A 24,659-nucleotide genomic window follows, 5' to 3' on the forward strand; every position below is an offset into this window, starting at 1 on the left:
GTGCTCGAGAAAATAAAATTATGCATGCTTGTATATTTGATATTGCCCTAGATAAGTTATGTTGAATCTTAAAGGTTGTTATACTAGGAATGAGATAAGATATAAGATATGCATGTCGTTGGAAAGCTAGCGAAAAATTAAGAACTTTTCCTTTAGATGTCGAATCGTTCCGATGAACGGATTAGAAGTTATAGCCATTTGAAATTGTGTAAAAATGATTATTATTATCGTCGTCATTATCGTCGTTCTAAATTTTATTTAATATTATTATTATTATTATTGTTATTATTATTATTGATTATTATTATTGTTATTATTATTATAATAAATAAAAGGTATTATCACTAATAATTATTATTACTATCGTTATTATCGTTAAAGTTATAATTAGTATTATTATTATTATTACTATCATTAAAAAAAATAGTTATTAGTATTAATATTTACTATTATTAGTATTATTATAAATAAAACTAAAAGTAGTAATATCTAATTATTATGATTATTATTATTAATAATATTAAAGAAATTAATATTTTATCAAAACTATCAATTTTATTAAAGTTATCATTTTGATAAAATATCATTATAATTATAAAATATCATTTTAACAATAATTATCATTTTAATAAAAATGTCATTTTATTATAAAATATCATTACTATCACCATTTTGAGTAGAATTATTATTTTAAAGTTAATATTAAAAAGTATCTTAAATTATCATAATTAGAATTATCACTTATATATATATATATATATATATATATATATATATATATATATATATATATATATATATATATATATATATATATATATATATATATATATATATATCATTTTTAGTAAATATAGATAATGATATTTTTATTAATAGAATGATATTAATTATTATTGCAAAATAATATAACTTTTACTTATTATTATCAATGTTGTTTTATCAAATAAATATGTAATAGAAAGATATTTTACTACGTATAATATAATAATCCCTACCATATTATTTTTATGATACTAAATAAACTTTATAAATTTAATTATTTAATATATATAAAAGTATAATTTATTATATAAACCTTAATATAGAAATTTATGTATTAATAAATGAATTATGTTATTTACTCTAATAAATCTTTTAAAATATTTAATAATATAAAACGACGGTATTTAAGCCATATAATAATCATGTAAAAACTTTGGAAATCATTTTGAGTCAAACTGACTTTTATTAACTTTTGCATATTAGCCTCGAGCATTAGGATTGTGGTACACTATGACTTGACTTAATTTATTAAACAAATATTGACAAACACACATATATATATATATATATATATATATATATATATATATATATATATAATTACTATAGATTCGTGAATCCGAGGCCAAACTTTACACTTGTTCAATGATGTTATATGTATTTTTACTACAAAATACAGTATGGTGAGTTTCATTTGCCTTTTTACCCTTTATATTTTTGGGACTGGGAATACATGCGCTTTTATAAATGTTTGACGAAATAGACACAAGTAATTGAAACTACATTCTATGGTTGAATTATCGAAATCGAATATGCCCCTTTTTTATTAAAGTCTGGTAATCTAAGAATTAGGGAACATACACCCTAATTGACGCGAATCCTAAAGATAGATCTATTGGGCCTAACAAACCCCATCCAAAGTACCGGATGCTTTAGTACTTCGAAATATATATCATGTCCGAAGGAGGATCCCGGAATGATAGGGGATATTCTTATATGTATCTAGTTAATGTCGGTTACCAGGTGTTCGCCATATGAATGATTATTTTTGTCTCTATGCATGGGACGTATATTTATGAGAACTGAAAATGAAATTCTTGTGGTCTATTAAAATGATGGAAATAAATGATTATGATAAACTAATGAACTCACCAACCTTTTGGTTGACACTTTAAAGCATGTTTATTCTCAGGTGTTAACGAAATCTTCCGTTGTGCATTAGCTCATTTTAAGGACATTACTTGGAGTCATTCATGACATATTTTCAAAGACGTTGCATTCGAGTCGTTGAAGTTCATTAGAGATTATTATTAAATAAATGACAGATTAGGTCATTTATAGTTTGGATATTATGAAATGGTATGCATGCCTGTTAATTTTCGATGTAAATGAAAGTTTATCTTTTGAAAAGAATGCAATGTTTGTAAAATGTATCATTTAGAGGTCAAGTACCTCGCGATGTAATCATATGTTGTTGTATTCGTCCCTATGGATTGGGTCGGGTCATCTCATGTGGTATCAGAGCGGTGGTGTTAGCGAACCAGGTCTTGCATTAGTGTGTCTAACAGATAGTCGTTAGGATACATTAGTGAGTCTGGACTTCGACCGTGTCTGCATGTCAAAAGTTTTGCTTATCATTTTTAGTCGGAAATCATTTACTACTATCCTTAAGAAACTACTTGTTTATTATTCTTTAGTCTAAACGCGTTTTCTTGCATTTATTGCATAATAGTGTATAGACGAAATCTTATCCTGGCATATCTGTTACTGTGAACTTTGAACGACATTTTTCAAAGATTCTTCTGTAATTTATGGGATTTTGGTATTATATATACATATGTAAACTATGTATTGAAGAATACCAAATCTAACTCTTATAATCTATTTCATATCAAAAATCCATTCCCTTGAGCATAGGAGATGGATCCCTCAACCAGTTCGAATTCCTCAGAGTACGACAGCTTTTCCGATATGGAGTTTCATTCGAGCTCTGACAACAGTGTGACCGGAATGGAGCAACCAATCAGCCATCATCTATTCTGGATGAAATGGGGATGGGTTCGCAGCCTTCTCAATCATTGGATACAAGAAGAAGGTGATCCCTTCCATCCACCAAATTGCCCTCTTGGTGATGAACCTGAAGCACTTACCGGCGAACCTGTTCGAGAAACCATTTTCTCTCTCATCTCCAGAGTATCTCGTCACGATTATATACTACACCAAATTCTAGATTATATTTATCCGCTCGTCCGAACTGCTGACCATCCCGGTGTAATAGAAGAAGTCAACGAGCTTCGCGCTCGGGTAGTGGCTTTGGAGAATATGGTGCAAAGGTTACAAACACCATCAGCAGCACCAGCAGCGTAACCAGTACCGCCAGTAACATCCACCTCGCAAGCCTCAAAACCATAAGCTCCAGTAGCATCACCGGCATCAACAGCACCACCATCAACAACAGGATCATTATCACCACCAACAATCACATCCGCATCACACACCTTAATATCTCAATCTGTATATCGGATATCAACGTCACACGCACTAAAGATACCAAGGAGTACCAACAACAACAAACGATGAAGTATTGATTCATAACTTCTTCGGAGAAACATTCTGTGGTGATTATGTAATCTCTAAAGTATTAGAGATTATCTATTTCAGCCTTAACCAAAAAATAGATGAGTGGACAGAGATGATAGAGAGAAGAACCGAAACCCTAACAAGACTAGTGCGTAAGGTACAAGCTAGACTTGTTTTACCAACAGCATCAGCAGTACCAATAGCCTCACCAACACAGTCAATGCTGTCAACATTGTTAGAATCATCAGCACCTCCAACCTCACAAGTCTCGCCAGTTTAAGAATCACTGTGGAAACCATTACGAATTAATAATGAGTATATTGTATCAACGAGTTATGAAGTATTAACTCAGTCTCTCCAAAGAATTTATATGTATATTCTATATATATATATATATATATATATATATATATATAAATTTTTAACCATAATAAATCTTTCTGTACTAAGCTATTATGTATGGAACTTAACTATCTGGTTAATTCATATTACTAATTTGCTATGATGTACATTCTTCGTTAACAATTTAATCATTGTTAACTACAATCTCTGCTTCAACTCAATGAATTTTATTTCATAATAAATCAAGTGTATCATTCAATAACATGTTTGATTATACACTTTCATCTTCGATATACCCGAAATTTACTGGAAAACAATATTCGTATCTTGCGAAGTTAGCAAGAGTTCTATGAGCATCAGCATGATTCACTAAGGAAATACATATAAATATTGAAGCATTGATTACATTAGTGAAATACTCCGCAAAGATTATGTAATCTTTAATGTTTTAGAGAAAATTCATTTCTAATTCAAACCGAAAATCAAATGAGCTTAGTATGATATTAACTCATTGAATCTGTACTACATCTGAAGAAAATATACCCATATATATTTTCATAAAGATTGTAATGAGAATTCTTGTTCAAAATATTATTTGTGAATTTTTTTTAACGGGTAGGTAATACCCGAGAGATATAGAAAATCACAATTAATATGTTACATTCTTCAATTCTGATTCAATAATCATCAACTAAACCAATATACATTCTTCTATAGAAATCAAAACAACCATACTCATTCAAATCTAATTACATATACCGATTTTGGGAATTTCAGAATTCAACTCGAGATACAACCAAAATCATCACTCTTAGATCTTTACATTTTCAAAGCTATACTTTGACTTCAAAACTGTGATAGAACATCACTTTTAATCGTAACACACAAGATGGAAATGAAAACTCATTCGGGATTTAGGACGATTTCATCATTTGGATATTGACTATGAAAATCTGCAATTAAAACCCTTCGAAATTCTAGAAGACACTTTAAATAATAAACAATTGAGATGATGATCCAACCACACGTTACCCGAAGTTTTGTACCTGAAAAACTCTCGAAACAAAAGTCGTAATCTAACATGTACCTGCGTCAAATTCTTCTAGCAAAAACAACATTTCGATTCCTTTTCAAAGTAGCCAATTTTGTCACAGCTCCAGCAAGTCAACTTCGATTTTTCAGTCGGACCAGTCTTATTATAACCCTGATAGATACGTTTCCCTTTCGTCATTATTACTGGGGGACCTTTCATATTCCACCATATTACCACCAGCGTTTAATCATCTAAAACACGATTTTTCTGAACCCATCTCGAATTGATAACCAGTGATTCAAATATTATAGCATTAAATGCAGAGGAAACATAAAAATGGTAGATGGTCTAAATGGCCAAGAGTTTGATGATAGAAGATAGTGTGCTGGCAAAGCGCAGAAAAAGAGAAGTTTTGGAACTGAAAAACGGATTGAGCAAAGTAGGAAGGAGGCTGTGGAAAAATTACAAAGACTGAACCTGACTTCAAAGGATCCAAATGATTCAGTACCTGCTGAAGTCATTAACGAATACCTTGCTCCTGACTCTAAACCCCTGCGGACAATATTCTTCATCATCTTCTGATATTAGAAATTCTAAAATATCATCATATCTTTCATTATAAATATCCTCCATATTTCTGAAGATATTTTCTTAATTTTTCTTATTTGAAATCATTTACCTCTTCGCGCTATCTGTATTACATCATAAAAGAAACTATTTTAGTTTCTAAATTCTGAAACATTCAAGTTTAAAATAGGAATATTTTGAAGTAGTGTTGGGAACTGAAGCATGAATTAGTATAATATAATGACACTTGATCAACGTGATTATATTACAGTAAGTCATGCTGAGTTTCTAAATGGAACGTGATGATTCACAGATCATAACATCATCATGTGCCATGTTATACGACTCTTGTATTCTATTTAACCTTTAAAATATCAAGAAAATATTTCTTGATGATTCGGTCTTTTCCAGGGTATTCTGGTAATTTAACAAATCAATATTTTACCATTACCATTTCCTTCTTAGAACAATTACTATGTTCATTCTGAAATCTATACCTACGAATTCCGGACCATTACAAGAGATGTTAAATCGCAAGAAGAAGAAACGAAAGGACAAAGCTCCGAAACAGAAATTGGAGTATAAATCGCAACAAATAGAAGGGAGCATTAACTATGGATGACAATGATTATAGAGGATAGAAGCAGGGACATCGAAGTATAAGGGAAGATATAAAACCCAACAACCACCAGTAAATTATAAACCGTAGATGTCAATGCAAATAGCAATATAAAGACATGGGAGGACTAGAAAAACTATAAACCCAGGAGTATAGTAGAAGTAAATAGATTCTTCCGGTGGCAGGTAAAAAAGAAGAATGACAGATATGAAAGTTAAGAGGATATCAAGGATCAGGATGGGATGGAGCATATTAATGAATACTTTAAAGTATGAATTGAGGAAGAAAGAATAGAAGGTGTGAGTTGTAAGGAAACGAAGGGGGTGAATTTATAGACAGAGCAATCAAAGCAGATTATCGCGTATAACCAAAGAGGATCCTAATCTCCTTAATTACCGACGAATCAAATCTTATTATGGAGATCTTCTTCTAAATTCCTTAAATTTCGGAAATCAATCTTGACTACGCCACCTGTTAGGTCAAACCTGCATTTATTCATTTTCACTCTTAGGTGATAGCTTCATTCGTGCTCTTCACAAAAACAAATCGTTTTATCTATATCACTCAATTATGATAAAACTCTATTATCGATTCATATTCGTCATGAAAACATTTTATTAGTTAGCCATGACGACCTCAATCAAATTTCGGGACGCAATTTCTTTTAACGGGTAGGTAATGTGATGACCCGGAAATTTTCGATCAAATTTAAACTTTAATCTTTATATGTTCCCGACACGATAAGCAAAATTTGTAATGATGAGTCTCGAAAGTTTTGAAATCTATATTCATGTAATCAATTACCCTTTGACCATGCCTGACGATTCACGAACATTTTTGTGTATATAGATATGTGTATATAACATATACTTAGTAATTGAAAAACGGTAACAAGATATTAGATATATTATACTTTACATGAACGAGTTTGTTTCGATATTTATTCAATATGGTTATTGACGGAATTAAAAGATAATATCATATGGTCGAATTATCAGATACATTGAATTATGATTTCGAGTCTCTGTTATGAGGTCCACTTTGAATTAGAAAACTCTTACTTTTAACGGTATTCGGAATAAATGGTAAAGTGATTTACAAGTAAGAACAAAGTATCACTTATTGGGAGTTAGACAAAAGTTAGTGGAGAATTGAATTTCATAATACTCGATTTATCATATAGAAGGAATAATTGGGATAAGATTCGTTGACTAGATAAACCCATTTGATATGTTATATTAAGATATTTTATTTAGAAAGTTAAGGAAACTAAACTAAACATTTACGCATAAAAGAATGAAATCAAATTAAGTTTTAAAGCATAAACGTTATAGGAATTTTCGATTATGTAAATGATCTTAAATTATATAATTAGTTTTGAAAGGATAACTAGTATGTTATTAGATAAATATTTCAAAAAGGTGTATAAGATTATAAATTTTAATTTAAACTAGTCATAAAACATTTTGATTTTTAAACTAATATTAATAAATAGGCTTTGATAAATAACAAGATTATGAATTATAAAAGAAAATGATCAAAACACTCAAAAGATTAAGTTACACTTTGAGTGGGTTAGTTTTTAATTAATTTAAGTCTAGTTATTAATAAAGGTACGTGTCACAAAATGTTTAATTTAAAATAAAATATTTTGACAAACAACGAGACTTTGATTTATAGAAGGAAATGACCACAACGCTCAATTTTATAAGTTATATTTTTATAAAGGTAATTTATTGTTGAGTAAGTCTAATTTTTGTAAAAGGTACACGTCACGTAACGTAAAAGGCTAATTTTCTAAACGTACGAAAGTGCGCCCGAAAAACCGAAAGTGGTACATGAGTCGTGAGACCACGACCGTGTCATTTTTGTAAAAATTATATTTTTACCATGAGCGTAAATATAATATAATATATAATTAATTATATAGATTAAATAATAATTTATATATAATAATAAATAATTAATGTTTATGTCTAAGGGGGAAACGTAAACCATGTGCCAACGTAAACCATGTGCCAGTATTTTTTTTTACCATACGCTCGCATGAAATTTATATAAGACACTCGTGCAATCTCATGAGTGTCGGTGCTAGCTCACAACTATAAAAGCTGGTTCCAGTTTTGATGCACTCAACCTCTCAATATCTCTCTAAATTAATATATATCAATATTATTATTATTATTAATATTATTAAGATTAATATTATTATTAATCTTATTATTATTAGTAGTATTCGTATTATTTATACACAAAATATTACGACGAGGTCATGAGCGGGTCATTTCAAGACAAGTTTTATGAGTAGGATAGGGCTAAGGAAATTATGAGTTATGGCTATGGAGGTGATGGGTATGGTTCATGGGTATGCCCGTGAGGTCAATTTAGTGTTTGTCATCTCCGTTGCGTCTACGTACCTTTCCTACAATATTGAATCTCAATATTGATACGTGAGCACTCATAACTTAACTTTTATTTATCAATAGTGTATCCCTGACTAGTGCTCGAGAAAATAAAATTATGCATGCTTGTATATTTGATATTGCCCTAGATAAGTTATGTTGAATCTTAAAGGTTGTTATACTAGGAATGAGATAAGATATAAGATATGCATGTCGTTGGAAAGCTAGCGAAAAATTAAGAACTTTTCCTTTAGATGTCGAATCGTTCCGATGAACGGATTAGAAGTTATAGCCATTTGAAATTGTGTAAAAATGATTATTATTATCGTCGTCATTATCGTCGTTCTAAATTTTATTTAATATTATTATTATTATTATTGTTATTATTATTATTATTGATTATTATTATTGTTATTATTATTATAATAAATAAAAGGTATTATCACTAATAATTATTATTACTATCGTTATTATCATTAAAGTTATAATTAGTATTATTATTATTATTACTATCATTAAAAAAAAATAGTTATTAGTATTAATATTTACTATTATTAGTATTATTATAAATAAAACTAAAAGTAGTAATATCTAATTATTATGATTATTATTATTAATAATATTAAAGAAATTAATATTTTATCAAAACTATCAATTTTATTAAAGTTATCATTTTGATAAAATATCATTATAATTATAAAATATCATTTTAACAATAATTATCATTTTAATAAAAATGTCATTTTATTATAAAATATCATTACTATCACCATTTTGAGTAGAATTATTATTTTAAAGTTAATATTAAAAAGTATCGTAAATTATCATAATTAGAATTATCACTTATATATATATATATATATATGTATATATATATATATATATATATATATATGTATGTATGTATATATATATATATATATATATATATATATATATATATATATATATATATATATATATATATATATATATCATTTTTAGTAAATATAGATAATGATATTTTTATTAATAGAATGATATTAATTATTATTGCAAAATAATATAACTTTTACTTATTATTATCAATGTTGTTTTATCAAATAAATATGTAATAGAAAGATATTTTACTACGTATAATATAATAATCCCTACCATATTATTTTTATGATACTAAATAAACTTTATAAATTTAATTATTTAATATATATAAAAGTATAATTTATTATATAAACCTTAATATAGAAATTTATGTATTAATAAATGAATTATGTTATTTACTCTAATAAATCTTTTAAAATATTTAATAATATAAAACGACGGTATTTAAGCCATATAATAATCATGTAAAAACTTTGGAAATCATTTTGAGTCAAACTGACTTTTATTAACTTTTGCATATTAGCCTCGAGCATTAGGATTGTGGTACACTATGACTTGACTTAATTTATTAAACAAATATTGACAAACACATATATATATATATATATATATATATATATATATATATATATATATATATATATATATATATATATATATATATATATATATATATATATATATATAATTACTATAGGTTCGTGAATCCGAGGCCAAACTTTACACTTGTTCAATGATGTTATATGTATTTTTACTACAAAATACAGTATGGTGAGTTTCATTTGCCTTTTTACCCTTTATATTTTTGGGACTGGGAATACATGCGCTTTTATAAATGTTTGACGAAATAGACACAAGTAATTGAAACTACATTCTATGGTTGAATTATCGAAATCGAATATGCCCCTTTTTTATTAAAGTCTGGTAATCTAAGAATTAGGGAACATACACCCTAATTGACGCGAATCCTAAAGATAGATCTATTGGGCCTAACAAACCCCATCCAAAGTACCGGATGCTTTAGTACTTCAAAATATATATCATGTCCGAAGGAGGATCCCGGAATGATAGGGGATATTCTTATATGTATCTAGTTAATGTCGGTTACCAGGTGTTCGCCATATGAATGATTATTTTTGTCTCTATGCATGGGACGTATATTTATGAGAACTGAAAATGAAATTCTTGTGGTCTATTAAAATGATGGAAATAAATGATTATGATAAACTAATGAACTCACCAACCTTTTGGTTGACACTTTAAAGCATGTTTATTCTCAGGTGTTAAAGAAATCTTCCGTTGTGCATTAGCTCATTTTAAGGACATTACTTGGAGTCATTCATGACATATTTTCAAAGACGTTGCATTCGAGTCGTTGAAGTTCATTAGAGATTATTATTAAATAAATGACAGATTAGGTCATTTATAGTTTGGATATTATGAAATGGTATGCATGCCTGTTAATTTTCGATGTAAATGAAAGTTTATCTTTTGAAAAGAATGCAATGTTTGTAAAATGTATCATTTAGAGGTCAAGTACCTCGCGATGTAATCATATGTTGTTGTATTCGTCCCTATGGATTGGGTCGGGTCATCTCACTAAGGTCAAAGCTGAGCATCAAAAACCATCAGGTCTACTTCAACAACCCGAAATCCCAGAATGGAAATGGGAAAACATTACCATGGATTTCATCACTAAATTACCAAGGACTGCAAGTGGTTTTGATACTATTTGGGTAATAGTTGATCGTCTCACCAAATCAGCACACTTCCTGCCAATAAGAGAAGATGACAAGATGGAGAAGTTAGCACGACTGTATTTGAAGGAAGTCGTCTCCAGACATGGAATACCAATCTCTATTATCTCTGATAGGGATGGCAGATTTATTTCAAGATTCTGGCAGACATTACAGCAAGCATTAGGAACTCGTCTAGACATGAGTACTGCCTATCATCCACAAACTGATGGGCAGAGCGAAAGGACGATACAAACGCTTGAAGACATGCTACGAGCATGTGTTATTGATTTCGAAAACAGTTGGGATCGACATCTACCGTTAGCAGAATTTTCCTACAACAACAGCTACCATTCAAGCATTGAGATGGCGCCGTTTGAAGCACTTTATGGTAGAAAGTACAGGTCTCCAATTTGTTGGAGTGAAGTGGGGGATAGACAGATTACGGGTCCGGAGGTTATACAAGAAACTACCGAGAAGATCATCCAAATTCAACAACGGTTGAAAACCGCCCAAAGTCGACAAAAGAGCTACGCTGACATTAAAAGAAAAGATATAGAATTTGAAATTGGAGAGATGGTCATGCTTAAAGTTGCACCTTGGAAAGGCGTTGTTCGATTTGGTAAACGAGGGAAATTAAATCCAAGGTATATTGAACCATTCAAGATTATTGATCGTGTCGGACCAGTAGCTTACCGACTTGAGTTACCTCAACAACTCGCGGCTGTACATAACACTTTCCACGTCTCGAATTTGAAGAAATGTTTTGCTAAAGAAGATCTCACTATTCCGTTAGATGAAATCCAAATCAACGAAAAACTTCAATTCATCGAAGAACCCTTTCGAAATAATGGATCGTGAGGTTAAAAGACTTAAGCAAAACAAGATACCAATTGTTAAGGTTCGATGGAATGCTTGTAGAGGACCTGAGTTCACCTGGGAGCGTGAAGATCAGATGAAGAAGAAATACCCGCATCTATTTCCAGAAGATTCGTCAACACCTTCAACAGCTTAAAATTTCGGGATGAAATTTATTTAACGGGTAGGTACTGTAGTGACCCGAACTTTTCCATGTTTATATATATTAATTGAGATTGATATTTACATGATTAAATGTTTCTAACATGTTAAGCAATCAAACTTGTTAAGACTTGATTAATTGAAATATGTTTCATATAGACAATTGACCACCCAAGTTGACCGGTGATTCACGAACGTTAAAACTTGTAAAAACTATATGATGACATATATATGGATATATATATAGTTAACATGATACTATGATAAGTAAACATATCATTAAGTATATTAACAATGAACTACATATGTAAAAACAAGACTACTAACTTAATGATTTTTAAACGAGACAAATATGTAACGATTATCGTTGTAAAGACATTTAATGTATATATATCATATTAAGAGATATTCATACATGATAATATCATGATAATATAATAATTTAAAATCTCATTTGATATTATAAACATTGGGTTAACAACATTTAACAAGATCGTTATCCTAAAGGTTTCAAAACAACACTTACATGTAACGACTAACGATGACTTAACGACTCAGTTAAAATGTATATACATGTAGTGTTTTAATATGTATTTATACACTTTTGAAAGACTTCAATACACTTATCAAAATACTTCTACTTAACATAAATGCTTACAATTACATCCTCGTTCTGTTTCATCAACAATTCTACTCGTATGCACCCGTATTCGTACTCATACAATACACAGCTTTTAGATGTATGTACTATTGGTATATACACTCTAATGATCAGCTCTTAGTAGCCCATGTGAGTCACCTAACACATGTGGGAACCATCATTTGGAAACTAGCATGAAATATCTCATAAAATTACAAAAATATGAGTAATCATTCATGACTTATTTACATGAAAACAAAATTACATATCCTTTATATCTAATCCATACACCAACGACAAAAAACACCTACAAACACTTTCATTCTTCAATTTTCTTCATCTAATTGATCTCTCTCAAGTTCTATCTTCAAGTTCTAAGTGTTCTTCATAAATTCTACAAGTTCTAGTTACATAAAATCAAGAATACTTTCAAGTTTGCTAGCTCACTTCCAATCTTGTAAGGTGATCATCCAACCTCAAGAAATCTTTGTTTCTTACAATAGGTTATCATTCTAATACAAGGTAATAATCATATTCAAACTTCAGTTCAATTTCTATAACTATAACAATCTTATTTCAAGTGATGATCTTACTTGAACTTGTTTTCGTGTCATGATTCTGCTTCAAGAACTTCGAGCCATCCAAGGATCCGTTAAAGCTAGATCCATTTTTCTCTTTTCCAGTAGGTTTATTCAAGGAACTTAAGGTAGTAATGATGTTCATAACATCATTCGATTCATACATATAAAGCTATCTTTTTCGAAGGTTTAAACTTGTAATCACTAGAACATAGTTTAGTTAATTCTAAACTTGTTCGCAAACAAAAGTTAATCCTTCTAAATTGACTTTTAAAATCAACTAAACACATGTTCTATATCTATATGATATGCTAACTTAATGATTTAAAACCTGAAAACACGAAAAACACCGTAAAACCGGATTTACGCCGTCGTAGTAACACCGCGGGCTGTTTTGGGTTAGTTAATTAAAAACTATGATAAACTTTGATTTAAAAGTTGTTATTCTGAGAAAATGATTTTTATTATGAACATGAAACTATATCCAAAAATTATGGTTAAACTCAAAGTGGAAGTATGTTTTCTAAAATGGTCATCTAGACGTCGTTCTTTTGACTGAAATGACTACCTTTACAAAAACGACTTGTAACTTATTTTTCCGACTATAAACCTATACTTTTTCTGTTTAGATTCATAAAATAGAGTTCAATATGAAACCATAGCAATTTGATTCACTCAAAACGGATTTAAAATGAAGAAGTTATGTGTAAAACAAGATTGGATAATTTTTCTCATTTTAGCTACGTGAAAATTGGTAACAAATCTATTCCAACCATAACTTAATCAACTTGTATTGTATATTATGTAATCTTGAGATACCATAGACACGTATACAATGTTTCGACCTATCATGTCGACACATCTATATATATTTCGGAACAACCATAGACACTCTATATGTGAATGTTGGAGTTAGCTATACAGGGTTGAGGTTGATTCCAAAATATATATAGTTTGAGTTGTGATCAATACTGAGATACGTATACACTGGGTCGTGGATTGATTCAAGATAATATTTATCTATTTATTTCTGTACATCTAACTGTGGACAACTAGTTGTAGGTTACTAACGAGGACAGCTGACTTAATAAACTTAAAACATCAAAATATATTAAAAGTGTTGTAAATATATTTTGAACATACTTTGATATATATGTATATATTGTTATAGGTTCGTGAATCAACCAGTGGCCAAGTCTTACTTCCCGACGAAGTAAAAATCTGTGAAAGTGAGTTATAGTCCCACTTTTAAAATCTAATATTTTTGGGATGAGAATACATGCAGGTTTTATAAATGATTTACAAAATAGACACAAGTACGTGAAACTACATTCTATGGTTGAATTATTGAAATCGAATATGCCCCTTTTTATTAAGTCTGGTAATCTAAGAATTAGGGAACAGACACCCTAATTGACGCGAATCCTAAAGATAGATCTATTGGGCCTAACAAACCCCATCCAAAGTACCGGATGCTTTAGTACTTCAAAATTTATATCATATCCGAAGGGTGTCCCGGAATGATGGGGATATTCTTATATATGCATCTTGTTAATGTAGGTTACCAGGTGTTCACCATATGAATGATTTTTATCTCTATGTATGGGATGTGTATCGAAATATGAAATCTTGTGGTCTATTATTATGATTTGATATATATAGGTTAAACCTATAACTCACCAACATTTTTGTTGACGTTTTAAGCATGTTTATTCTCAGGTGATTATTAAGAGCTTCCGCTGTCGCATACTTAAATAAGGACGAGATTTGGAGTCCATGCTTGTATGATATTGTGTAAAAACTGCATTCAAGAAACTTATTTTGTTGTAACATATTTGTATTGTAAACCATTATGTAATGGTCGTGTGTAAACAGGATATTTTAGATTATCATTATTTGATAATCTACGTAAAGCTTTTTAAACCTTTATTGATGAAATAAAGGTTATGGTTTGTTTTAAAATGAATGCAGTCTTTGAAAAACGTCTCATATAGAGGTCAAAACCTCGCAACGAAATCAATTAATATGGAACGTTTTTAATCAATAAGAACGGTACATTTCAGCAGGTTCCACATTGTTGTTGTTCTTTGGGCAATCCTTCTTAAAATGACCTGGTTGCCTGCAACCAAAACATTCCTTGGTAGTACCCTTATAATCCTTGGCCACATTTCTTGCATTTGTCACAAATAACTACAGTACAGGTACCTGAGTGATGCCAGTTACACCTCTGGCATTGCAGTAGTTTACCCTTATACTCTGAGTTAGCAGCAGTAGTGACACCAATATTGTTCTTGAAAGTATCTTACTTTTTATAGGATTGTTGATTAGAACTCTTATCGTGACCGTTGTTCCAGTTTCTCTTACCATCACCAGTTTTAGTTTTAGTAGTCACAACAGCCTTACTCCCACTAGCATCTTGATCGATTAACAAATTAGCCATATCAATAGCCTCCTGAACAGTCCTGGGCTTCGAAGTTGTTACACCTCGATGAATTACCCCAGTCAGACCATCTGGATATTGTTCAACCTTCAGATTATCGGGTGTCACCATACCCGGACACATTAACGCTAGCTCGAAAAATCTCTTGTTGTAGCTGGCTAATTCAGTATCAACTAGCTTCAGTTCACTAAATTATATTTCCAACCTTTTGATCTCGTCACGAGGACAATACTCCTCAATCATCCTTGCCTTCAGATTATCCCAAGTTGATTCAAAAACTTGATCAACACCCACCAATTGTGCATACGAGTTCCACCATGTGGAACAAGCCATCAGATAGCATGCACGTAGCCAATTTAACCCTGTCAGTATCCCTGCACCCAGAGATGCAAAACACTGCCTCACATTCTCAAACCACCTTGTGAGTCCACCTGGCCCTTCCTTTCCGCTAAAAGTTTGTGGATTGCAACTCATGTATGCTTTGTAGGAGCATCCACCTCTGTTGTTGTTGTTGTTGTTGTTGCCAGTGTTGTCATTGTCGTGATTATTGTTGTTATCCTGATTGTTGTTGTTGTGATTGTTGTTGAAGTTTTGTTCCATCTCAGCCCTTTCCGCAGCAATTTCTTTAGCTACAAGTCTTCGGATTTGGGCGGCAGTAGACTCCTTGGGAGGCATGATCCTCAAAACAGAATACACACCAGGTTAGTGTCAATGAAATCAACAACTAAAAATATACTAGCAACGAGTAGTGATGCATAGTAAGTATTAGTAAATCATAGAGATTCTAATAGTAGTGAGTAGTGCTTAGTAGCGATAAGTAATGTTAGTAGTGACAATAGTGTGAGTAGTAGTAGATAGTAATGGTAGTGATACGTAGTAGTAGGCAGTAGTAATGATAGAAGTTTCTTTAAACATGTAATTATCAACTATATAATCAACCATGCAACATATATAAGTATAATCACTATCACACAATAATCTCTCTTACACTAATAAGAAAGTGATTAATGATTGATAACTCCACTCAAAATCAAATCCTAACCATCCATCATGATATGATCATTTAATCTCATCCTTCCATCACCCCTATTCTCTAAAATCACGTTATAACTATTTCTAACTAACCTAAAATCTCGTTATTACCCTCTTCCATAGAATTCAACACGGAAAAACATTTAGAAAAAAGGGGTTCAAGCAAAAAAACCCTTGGGTGTTCATATACACACTATCTCTCTGCTTCATGTATATGATCCATCAATGAGTGATCGCTCCCTTCTTCACCATTATCAAAATCTCCGATCCATCTCTAAAAGTTCTAGATTGAATATCGATATGAATTCCATCAGATACAATTATTGTTCGCATGCAAATTCAATCACATACAATTAGGGTTCGCAGGGATACCAACAGTAATTAGGGTTTCGCACGAATCAATCAGCGAAAAATCAAACAAAATGCTCTTTGAAATCCATATCTTCTTCATATCATATCATGGGGTACAACAACAATTTTGGGGTTTCATCATTTCAATTTCATTCACGATTTTAACAAAGAAAAAAAAGAAGCTAATGTTCTCCCCAAATGCAATCCGACTACTTTACATACGCCAAATCGTACTCAAGATTCAACTTCTGTCGATTCATACTTTATATGACTCATGTATGGATTTTGCTTGATCAATTAAATTTTTATCGATAGAGTATTAAGATGTCAGATGGTTTGGATTGTGGATTCCATACCCAAACTCATTTTGTTGGATAATGATTCTTAAATTTAAATCAGGGATTGTGGATGCCGATTCTTCTTTAAAATTATGTGGATAATCATCAGGATTGTATGTACTCATACTATCTTAAACATGTAAATTATTGACCTAATAATATTTTTTACTGAGTATTTATTTGATTTGCGATTTATGATTGATGTTATGAATAGTTGGTAAATTGGCAGAGTGGTGGTGCTGCAATCTTAATGCTTTTCGGGCACTTAAAAAATATTATGCTTTTGCGTTGTTGTTAGTTACTTATTGAGTCGGACAAGATTTTGTTATATTATGGTTGTTGTTAATGATGTTTTCCTACAAGTTTTTCCGCTTATTGTTGCTATCGTTTTTTTCTATAGGTTGTCATGTGCTCCACTGTTAGTGTTCATTCGAATTAGAATTTTATTGATAAAGAAACCATGAGAAAAATTGCACAAAACATATTTTAAGGTTAAAGTGTATCGCGATTGCCAAGAACCCACCAGACCCAACCCAAGTTGGTTACTGTTGCAAGTTGTTGGATGAAATGGTAAGCTAAACTCTATTAACTTATTTATTTTCTTACAGCTAATGTGTTATGATGCATAGACAATACATTTTTTTTATTTAGTACAAAGCAATGCCTGAAAAGATTTTCGGAGATTAACATAAATATAATTTATTTTGCATTTAACATTAGGTGATGCTACTAAAGAAACATGAGCTGAATCAGATGTTCAATCAAACATTATGGACGATTCGAGTTCAATATTACGTTTCCTTATTTTAAGGAACGGTCATCTTTTATTCTGTTTCTAATTAATTGATTTTCTGTTCTTGTGATTTGTATTGTGGAAAAACCTATTGTCTATACTTATTATCATATATGTGTTTGAGCCAACCGGAAGTTACTAAACTCGAGTTACGGAAACATGTTGTAAGTACTACCTTTCTTTAATGCTACAAATATGATATTCGATCATTATCTTCAGGATATGAAATGGATTGTATAAATGTAGTTGTTTTAACTTCACTTATTGCGCTTATATAACTCCAAAATCAGAGGTGTCAAATGGTAGGTTAGTTAATGGTCATATGTTCATTGTCTCGTGCGGGTCCAAACTGTTCAAGTTGTTACATATCTCTTTATAGTTGATGACATATTTATACTAGGGAAATAATATTCTAATTTTTTTAAATAATACGATTTACAAGGTTGTCAAGGTTTGAATGCACATTAGGCTACCCTAGACTCCTTCAACCCAACTTCTTTGTTGTTATTTTCTATAAACAATTTAATTTCAGTCATCCTATCTATAAGGATATGCTTTGAAATTGCAAGGTGTAAATGTAGTGTGTCTTTAACTTAAAAGTGAAGTTTAATTATATTTGATTTTAATTGCAAATGTAGAGTGTCTTTAACTTAAAAGTGGAGTTTAATTGTGCTAAATTGCATGGCAAAATGAGCGGGTCGTAATAGTAGTAATTCTATAATTTGTTCTTCCAGGTTAGCATTTTCTAGAAGAATGGTTACATATCCCGAAGTATTTTTAAAAGTATTTTTAATTTTAATGGCTATCTTCATCTCGACTGTATCATGTTCTATGTGACTTAATGAACTATTTTGTTTACGATACGATGCCAGATTCAAGTTTTAATAATTTCTTTATCTTTAAAGTTAGCCCATGATTCTATGATCGGTAGAGTTCAATTAGAAATATGGAATTGAAAATCAGGTAATTGTATAGGAGGATTCATTTGTAAAGTTTATCGATTTTGATTTTTTATTAAAAAAGTTTAAGCTGCTGTATACTTATCACTTATATGTATACTTATCACTTATATGTATTTCAGCGTTATTATTAATTTGTATACTGGATTTGTGTTGTTAAAATGTGTATTTTTCTGTTGACAGGGCTATGTATCAGTTTTATCTTAAATTTTAGTCCGTGATAACAAATGCTTATAACATGAGCCTTGCGGCAACATACAAGTTTTAGCCATGGTGATCCAATTTATTTGTTGCAACTATGGTTATTCATACTGCTTTGCATCGATTTAAGTTATATATAATTATAATCAATAATTATATTATATATTCTATTCTAACTATATCAATAGAAACTCATCCGTTACTGTTCACGCCAATATTATATTCTCAGGGGTAATATCGTGTTTTCCACCTGCCCTCCGGATGTTCGTTGCGTTCTTTGGACTTGGCAGCCCGTCCTAACAGTTAGGTTACCGTCCAGGGAGAAGGTAGCGACGCGCTGTCATTTAAAGAAATTTTGACACATGACTTTGGCTATATGATTAAAGCCATAACTTTATGGTTTGCCATGATTAACAGCTAAAATGCAAAAAAATAAAAGGTTGTGATGATGAACATTGTAACAACCCTGCTTTTTCCGTCACTTCCGTTAACTTTCTGTTAGTTGATTTAACGGCGATTACTTGACGTTTTATGTGTTTATGTATAATAAATATATACTTGATCCTTGGAGGGTTACGATAATTAATATGGGTTAAAATTAATTCGAAAATATATTTCGGATAAAGAAATATGATAAAAACGATACAGTTTGGATAACTAATTTTTGAATAACGAAACGCTCGGGTTTATTTTAATAATTATTTTAATAATTATTAACTTTTTAAAAATATTTAATTTATTGGATTTTTAATAAATTAAACGATTGGTTGCTTTTTAACGATCGGTTTAGCGTTCCGGGTTTTCGGTACGTCTAAACGGCACTTGAAACGGACCATGATTACACGATTTTGGACAACACGAGCCTGGGCACCCCTCTTGGGCCCCATTCGGCCGAACCCACCCTCACACCTCCTTGGATTTCTAATTTGGGCCACCTACTTGCTTAATCCATGACTTAATTTGATTTAGGCCCTAATTAGTTATACTTAGCAAGCAATTATTGGAAACCCTTCACACATACAAACACAATCGACTAAACTGCTTCCCTCCTTCTCCTCTTGTTGTCGTCGCCCAATGATATCGGCTAAAAAGTCACGTTATCACCCCGGTATTAAGGTCCAAAAACAAGAAAGATTCGAACTTTATCGGCAAAATACCCACTTCGTCGGTTAGAATTGAAGAACAAGTAATTACGAAGACGGTGCAAAAAGAATCAAGAGAATCAGAGCTAAAACGAAGATTCTAGAGCGAAAATGGTGAAAGACAAGAAATCAAGTTACGATCCAGGGAACCAGGCAAGCCAAACGGCCTGCCAAACGGGCTGGCTTGCCAAACGGCCCCTGCAAACGGCCTGCCAAACGGCCTGCAAGCCGTTTGCAGGCAAAATCCAAGCTTATTTAAAGGGTCTTTATCATTCATTCCAACACACACTTCAATTCACTTCTTTCTCTCTCTTGTACAATATTAGTCATACTCTCAAAGTTTTCGACTCAGTGCGGGAAACCTAGTACCCGGAGAAGAACGCCGAAGATTGTATTAGGAGCGGTCTGGAGTTTAAAGTTGTCACTTTTGTATTCGGAACTCGTTTAATCTACGGGTACTTCTATCCTTTATCTTTATATAATGTCTTCTATCATTATGTTCTGTGATATTGTTGCCATGATTAGCGAGTAGTTATCTTTAGTGTATGCTATGATGTAAGCAGTTATAATGCCGAAATAATGTTATGGTTTGTGTATGTTGTTAAAATGCTTTCCGATTATGCTTTGAACTCGATCGCTTTTACATCTAATAGAACATAGTTATTGGCTCTGTTATTGGAAAGTCACGAATACCGATTCAGAGTACACTATATGTGTCACCCCTTGGTAAGAGAAGTCTATTGAATACAACGTAAGATCGACTGAGGCGCACCGGTTGTAGTAAGTCTATCAAGCTTTGGATTCTGACTGAGAACTCTTTCGTAGTGAAACATCTGACTAGGCCCTTAGTACATTATCGGTCCCAGACCATGCTAGTGTAGTCACTAAGCATATAAACTTCGTACGTGCATGCTAAAGCACAACGGTTGTTGTAAGCTGTACCTCTGCTAAGTAAGGCCATGGAACACAGCCAGTGCTGATTAGTACATTGCACCATAACACGGTCTCAAGCATTGCACCCCGCTTGAGGGATTCTTAGTTAATTAAGGAACTGTTTGTTTAAACACATAAAGGATTGGACCATTAGGATAACCAAACGTGTTCCTGAAAGTCAACCTGACTTTGCCTTGGTGTTCTCTATGATTGAACTCTTTTTAAGGGTCTAACTATCTTTTAAAACCAATCATTAACGAAAGCATTGAAACACATCACGTCTCTCGGATATGGTAAACCCTGTATTCTATTATGCTTAAGAAAGTTTAGACCTTTGTGGAATGTTAATACGTCACCCAACCGAGTCGCTTAATTGGATGAGCCGTCTAAATGTGTATGCTGTAGTCAGACTGCACGGACATCGGGGGTAAGGGACGTTGCTGTCTATTCAGAATCTTTAAGCCTATCGCATTACCCAGTGACATGTCTTACGACAGGGGCGTTTAGGACCAGTGTAATGAATACAAGGCCTCTGCATATTCATGAGCCAGCATTCCATAATCTCGGCAGAATAACTGATGAAATCATAGTATGCACTTATTTTAACTTCATCTGAATTACGATTTTTATCGCATTTACTTTATCTGTCTTATAAACTAGAAAATCCCAAAAAGTAGGTAACCACTACTCCTTCATAGCTATCTTAAGCTTTGATATAGGTTCGATTCTACTGATATCTTAAAAATACGACTCTAGGTCATACTTCCCTTACTCATAATAAGGAGTAGTATGATTTAGGCCCCGCTAAATATAAATTTAAAACAGTACCCCCCTCTTGGTGGTTGATTCTGACGTGTTGCGATCTAACAACACCGCACAAATAAAACTGTCCGTTTCGGCCATATCAAGAGGGAAGCTAGTTTTTGGCGCCGTTGCCGGAGAACTGGTATCAGACAATACTGCTCTCTATCAAACTTATTCACAAGCATTTAGTGGTGTCTAAGAAAGATAATTATACACGGACTTGGTTGTTGGATTTTTCGAACAGTCTCCAATTATATTGGGACCAAAAGGATCCTGCCTCTCCGTAGTCGGCCTGGCCAATTGGTTTGTTGAATAGTTCGTGCGAAGCTTTGTTATCGAAATACCAGGGAATCAGTAGCCAGAACCAAAAACATATTCAACCTTAGGATAGTTAGCTTATTTTAGATTAAATTAGATTACTTTAGACTACCTTAGATTAAGATTACCTTAGATTACATTAGAATTACCTTAGATTACCTTAGAAATTTAGTTTATCTGCTTAAAATTTAAAATAAAAAGGCATATCCAGTGTATGACCCAAACCCGATCTAGACCAGTGCCATTGTTATTCGTACCTGATCCAGACACAATAATCTCTAAAGCACGCAAGGAAGCACGAATCAGAAATCAAATGGCGTTACGCGTTACTTTAGCAGAAAATACCAAACCCTCGATTGAAGGTCGAGGAGGACCAATCAGATTTCCAGAGATTCAAGGACACTCTTTCGAGTTAAAACATAATATCATCTAGCTCATCCAAAATAGCTGTCAGTTTCACCTTGATAAATTCATATCTCTTTCGAACTCCTACAAGCAGCTAGGGATAGGACAAGATATAGTCCGGCTATACTTGTTTCCCTATTCTCTCACTCATCATGATTAAACATGGTTCAAAGGACTGGAAAAAGATTCCATCACGTCATGGACGGAGATGGCTACTAAATTCCTAATCAAATATTTCCCTCCTTCCAAACAAACCAAACTAAAGAATGACATCATTAACTTCAAAAAAAGTTATGATGAATCTATTTACACTGCATGGGAGCGATTCAAAACCCTGCTGAAGAAGTACCCTAATCACCAGCTAGAACGGTGATATCGGGCAAAAAGTCACGTTTTTACCCCTAAATTAAGCCCTAGAACAATAAAGACTAAAACTTTGTCGGAAAAATTATCGCTTTTTCGGTTGATTTTGTAGATTAAGTAATTACGAAGGCGATGCAAAAAGAATCTAGTAAAACGGAGCTAAAACGAATATTCTAGAGCGAAAACGGTGAAAGACAAGAAATCAAGTTACGATCCAGTGAATCAAGGCTGACCAGCACCGAATACGGCCTGCCAGTATGGGGTACGGCCTGCCAAACGGTCCAGAAAATGGCCCCTTAATACGGCTTGCCATGCAAACGGCCTGCCAAATACGGCCTGCCATACGGCCTGCCAGCCGTTTGCAGGCAAAAAATGAGGTCTATTTAAAGGGCCTTCTCCATCTATTCCAACACACACTCAACTTGCAATTCATTTTATATTTTCAATCTTTTAGTTAGTTTTAGTAGTAGTTAGCTTAGCTTTTATTTTCTGGAGGATATCCCGGCGAGTCCCTGCGATCTCGGGCAGATTTGTTCGGCCTTTTCAGGTTTTTATCCGAAACGCTTGTCTTTTGTATTAAACATGTATTCTTACTTTTTATGTTTAATAATGCATTCCGATATTGCCATGATAGCTTAATTTATCTGTATGTTGTCATGATAAAAGTTTGGGTTAGCGTAATTATGTTAATTTAGTACGATTACTGTTATAATACTGAACTAGGAAGTCTGATAGATTTGTATGCTAGCATCTTAAGGATTGAAAAACGTAGGTTGTGATCAGGACTTGTCCACCTATATGAAATTAGCTACTTCATAGGATTAAGACCCCTGGTTATACTGTATCTAAAGATTCTATGAACTCGGTATGGCCGGAGTTCCTGAGAGGCATCTAATGCACTTTTAGGACACGGTACTTAGGAATTGAGACATGAATGACCTAGTATGCCTATTGACTGTTCTGAAGAGACCTCTTAGGAGCTGTTAAGATCTAGTTAGTGCCTTTACTGTATGACTCAAGCCTATTGCATGTTCTTGTTTGATTGTTGCCCTAGGTCTTAGTCATACCAACTGTTTAGGTATTCATTAGGTTTCTATCTACTTCACTATCAGTATATTAACCGTGATGCTGTATAATATTTGAATTGTTGTAATCTCATTAGTATGATGGAATGGTTGTTAGTTTCCATTTAAGGTTTTGCCAACTTAAACCGACGGACTCCTTCCGTTTGTGATCAGTGTTCAATCAACACAGCACGTTGTTATTCAGTTACCTAAACTGATAACGAGGTTTAGGATTAAAGCTTAACTCACTAATAAACCTAGTACTCTACTGTTACACTTCAGTTATATGACCAAGTGACATACTTCTCACTGCTCAAAGAGAACTCCGAGAGTTCAGAGATAAGTAGGTCTGTGTAATTGGCTCATCCAACCA

This window comes from Rutidosis leptorrhynchoides, chromosome 4 (genome assembly GCF_046630445.1).
Source record: "Rutidosis leptorrhynchoides isolate AG116_Rl617_1_P2 chromosome 4, CSIRO_AGI_Rlap_v1, whole genome shotgun sequence".
In the NCBI taxonomy this organism is placed as follows: Eukaryota; Viridiplantae; Streptophyta; class Magnoliopsida; order Asterales; family Asteraceae; genus Rutidosis; species Rutidosis leptorrhynchoides.